The sequence below is a fragment of the Myotis davidii genome, unplaced genomic scaffold, assembly GCF_000327345.1.
Source record: "Myotis davidii unplaced genomic scaffold, ASM32734v1 scaffold753, whole genome shotgun sequence".
In the NCBI taxonomy this organism is placed as follows: domain Eukaryota; kingdom Metazoa; phylum Chordata; class Mammalia; order Chiroptera; family Vespertilionidae; genus Myotis; species Myotis davidii.
The window spans coordinates 1,285,936-1,290,454 of record NW_006286231.1 but is presented as its reverse complement, the minus strand read 5'-3'; positions in this window follow the sequence as shown (position 1 = coordinate 1,290,454).

Here is a 4,519-nt window from a genome sequence, read left to right as displayed (position 1 = left end):
CACCTTAGTATTTCACTTCAGCACTGTGCCTCTGAGTCTGGGTATGATATTCTCTTTCCTCCTAGTTGTAGGACTTCCACTCAGCCAGCCTTCCTGTGGTTCTGGATGATGTCCGTTCCGTCTTTTAGTTGTATTTTTGAAGTGGTTGTTCGAGGCAGCAAACTCTGGTGTTAACCTATGCCGCCATCTTGGTTTCCCCCGGTCAGAGCATGTTATAGCGACCAGTTGTTCTGTTGTTCTGCCATTTGGTCTATTTGCATACTAGGGTTTTATGTAGATAGATTTTATAGTGACAAGATTATAGACCTGGAGGACAGATTAGTGGTTGCCAGGGGTTCTGTATGGAGTTGGGGGAGGCAGAGGGAGGTGGATATGACTATAAAAGAGCGACATGAGGGATCTCTCTGGTGAAGGGACTATATCAATGTCAGTACCTTGGTTGTGATATTGAATTACAGTTTTGCAAGGTGTTAACCATTGAGGGAAACTGGGTAAAGGTGACATGGGATCTTTGTGTATTCTTTTTTACAACTGCATGTGAATTTATAATGTTATCAAAATTAAAAGCTTAATTAAAGAAAAAACTGGACAAAAGGAGGACAGAAATTTTGTTCAATATTTAACAGAAAAACCAGTTAATGAAATAATATGGTAGATAGCTTCAGGTCAACTTTATATTCAGAAAAATTCCTTCTAGGAAAGAAAATATTTATTTTAACACCTTTTATTCTTTTTAATTTATTTTTTTATTTTTATCAGAGTTTTAAAAGTCAGACTATTCTGTAAGACTTATGATATAACAACTTGATGTCTGACCTCTCTTCAGTCTAATCTATTCCTATTGCCTCCTTCCAGTTAATCATTTTATATTCTTTCAGTAGTTCATTCAGATAGTTACCTCTATATTTCTATTATTGTATGCTTATATTGCTAGCTCTTAAGTTTTCCATTTTAGTTATTATCCATTGATTTTCAACTATGAAACATAAAGATTTAGCTCTTCTCTCTTTCCTACCATCTCCACACTTCCCTGTCCTCATCCCCCCCAATTATAATTATACGGAAATATAAGCAAATATTTATGTGCTTACATTATTATGACTATGTAAATATTTTTTCTTAGCTGAACCAAGTAGTATACTATGGTTAAATATCCATTTTTGTACAAATATTTGTTTTTCTTTAAAGATAATAGCCTCATTTGTTAAGTTTTCTCTGCATATATTGCTATTTCAGCTCTAAACTTCCCACAGGACTATAAAACTACTCTCAATATAGGAAAACAAGTTAACTAAACCATCTGTTTAAATTTGCTGGGAGACATCCTCCCAAAGCCCTGGCAGAGGAGGGAGGGTCAGTTACTTGGCTGTGCAGGGGTGGTGAGGAAATGTAGTGCTGGGACTGCTTTTATGTAAGCCATCAATCAGTCCTCTTGTCTCAGCCTCATCTTTCCCCCACAGTCAGGCTTGTGGCCCTAATTTCTGGGCTTTTAATGGCTTGGCAGCCTAATCAGTAAACTTCCTGGTACCCTCTCCCCTCTCCCCTACAGCAACCTTTTTAACTTCTTCTAGTCTGCTTATAATTAGTTAATATAAGTCTGTTGTTAACATCTCTTGGCTGCTATTACCTCCTCTCCCATTCTCTCCGTACTTGTGCTTTTTTGAGGTTTTCTTTAAAAAATTTCTTTACCATAATTTCAGTGAGATTTTGGGGAATGACAATGAGGGTAAATAGGTGTGTTACTTTGCCATATTTGAATGGCAGTCTGAACTTTGTGCATTCTAATATAATATAAATGGTCAGTGCTTCCAAATGATCAAGCTTATGAAGCATCTATATTCTTAGGACATTAGAAGATAACTGTGGTAATGTCTCCTAATTGTTCTCCCCTAATTTCTGGCCAAAGGAATATAAAGAGTTGATACATACTAATTCTGCTACCTGGAACATAGGCATGGACAATGTGGATGGAGGACACACCCTGAGCTGGCAGAGCAACAAGATAAAAAAATCTGGATCCTTGAACCCTATGGAGCTGTCACATCCTTATGCCTGAAAAGTTATGTGGGAGAGAAATTGACTCTAACTACTATTTTGTACAGACTTCTCATTGCCTTTTTATTTACTTGGTTGATTTACTGCCACTGAACCAGTGTATTACATAATACCAACAATATTTTTTGTTGAGGAAGTGAAGGATATGAGAACAGTCATAAACCTGAAGGCTGAAAAACAAAAACAAAAGATAGAGAAGAATCATTTTTTCTCATGAATGCTTTTATATTTTCTTAAGACAAAACATCATTCCTTTAAGATTTAGATTACAAAAATTCTCATTTTATTTTGGAACCCTTTCTAAAAGGGTCTTCTGTATACCATGTAACACTGATTATTTTAAAACCTGAAAACATTACAGAAAAATATAAATCTGTTCTACTTGGTAGTTGACTAATCTTGGGTTTATTTTTATACTAGTAAAAAATGGAACTCTTTCTCCCATTCCTACATTTTAGTCAGACATGATGATGTGGTAGGCAGGTAGACAGAAATGAGCAGAGCAAGGACGGTCAGCCAGGCACCCTGGTGACCTAGCAAAGGACAATTGTAGGGTGGGAGCTTGCCCCCAGGGTGGGGTGGCCTTTTCTCCCCTAGCATATCACTGGGCATGGGTTTTGGACCCCCTGACCTTTCCTCAGTAGAGATAACATCTAGGCCTCAAATTGGTTTTAGCTCTGGGCCCAGAAAAGCAACAAAACCAGACAAGCCATGCTCAGCTCAGAACCAGCTGCCTTGAATAATACCCCCTGGAGCCAACCAATCAATCAATGGGGACCTAGACCTTGAAAGGACTTATGTGGAAAGCTGCTGAATATTCTATTGAGGTCTTCCCCTGGGACCACCCCTAAAATCTCCACCCATAAAACCATTAGGGAAGAGGGCCCAGTGTGTTCTCCCTCCCAGAAGCATGACCAAGTCTCACCCTTTCCCTCCCCCTCTCCAGGTGCTTACCATTACCTACCACTCTCCCAAGCTCCTAGGGCCCTTCCTTTGCCTCAATAACTTGTTTCCTCCGCCCATTTCTTCTACAAATTACTTCTACCTCTATAAGTAAACGTTCTCTTACACTGAGAGTCTTGACTCTGAATTCTTTCCCAGGCAGAACTCAAGTACCGACATTGCCGAAGCCCCACCAGTCAGTTCAGACATCTGGGGCTGTTCCCACCACTTACTACATAATGGTGCTTTGACTGGGACTGGGACTCCGACTGTGTGGCAAGATTTCAGAGAAGCCCACCCAGGACTACCTTGCAGACCTGAACCAATGCTAGGGACCCATTATGTCCCACCGCCTCCTTGCTTTGCATTTGGTTGACTTGGGTTATTTTCTTGGAATTCCGGACCTCTTTGTTTTAAGGTAAAAGGCTGGTTTTCTTTAAGGTGTTTTTGTTTGTTTGTTTATTTGTTTTTAAATCCTCAAGGAGAGACCCTAGGCTCTAGATCAGGATCAAGATAACTAAGAACAGGGGAGGCGGGAGGGGGGAAAGATGGCTGATTTTTAACTTTGGCTTTCCAATTGGAAATGCTTTCTGAAGGTCTAACCCTAACCTTTTGCCTGGTAATCATTAGGAATCTTTGAACCCTTGTGTTTCCTGTCTTGTAAAACACTTTTTCTGTATACTCCCTAAACTCCCTGAAACCAACTTCTATGAGACCCTCAAGGATAACTTAACAGGGACTTTGCCTTCCCTTGGAGGGGCGACTTTTCTCTCTCTCTCTCTCTCTCTCTCTCTCTCTCTCTCTCTCTCTCTCTCTCTCCTAATCCTCCTAAAGGACTAGAGCTTTTGGGAACATGAAAGGGCAACAGGCCACTAGTCTGACTACTGGAGACCAGAGTTGTAGGATGATACTTCTCCATTTGAGGCGACAAAGGTACTAGGCACCCCTCGTGTGGACAGACATGATAAAGGGGGTTCCCCAGTAAGGCTGGCTAAGGCCAGAGGTCATCTAGAGAGGGATTCCTTGCTTGAAGGGGCTATATTTGTTGGGCAGCAGGTGCCTGCAAAACAGCCCAGACTAGCAGGGACACCTCTTATTCTTGGCTCAGAATTTATCTGTCTCTCCATAGATGGCGAACCAGTCCACAGTTCCTCGAGGTACCCTTTTGGATGATGCATATTCTTCAAGTGGGAGAAATTTGACCGAGACCTTCAAACGTTATTTATTGCTGAATATTCTATTGAGGTCTTCCCCTGGGACCACCCCTAAAATCTCCACCCATAAAACCATTAGGGAAGAGGGCCCAGTGTGTTCTCCCTCCCAGAAGCATGACCAAGTCTCACCCTTTCCCTCCCCCTCTCCAGGTGCTTACCATTACCTACCACTCTCCCAAGCTCCTAGGGCCCTTCCTTTGCCTCAATAACTTGTTTCCTCCGCCCATTTCTTCTACAAATTACTTCTACCTCTATAAGTAAACGTTCTCTTACACTGAGAGTCTTGACTCTGAATTCTCCCAGGCAGA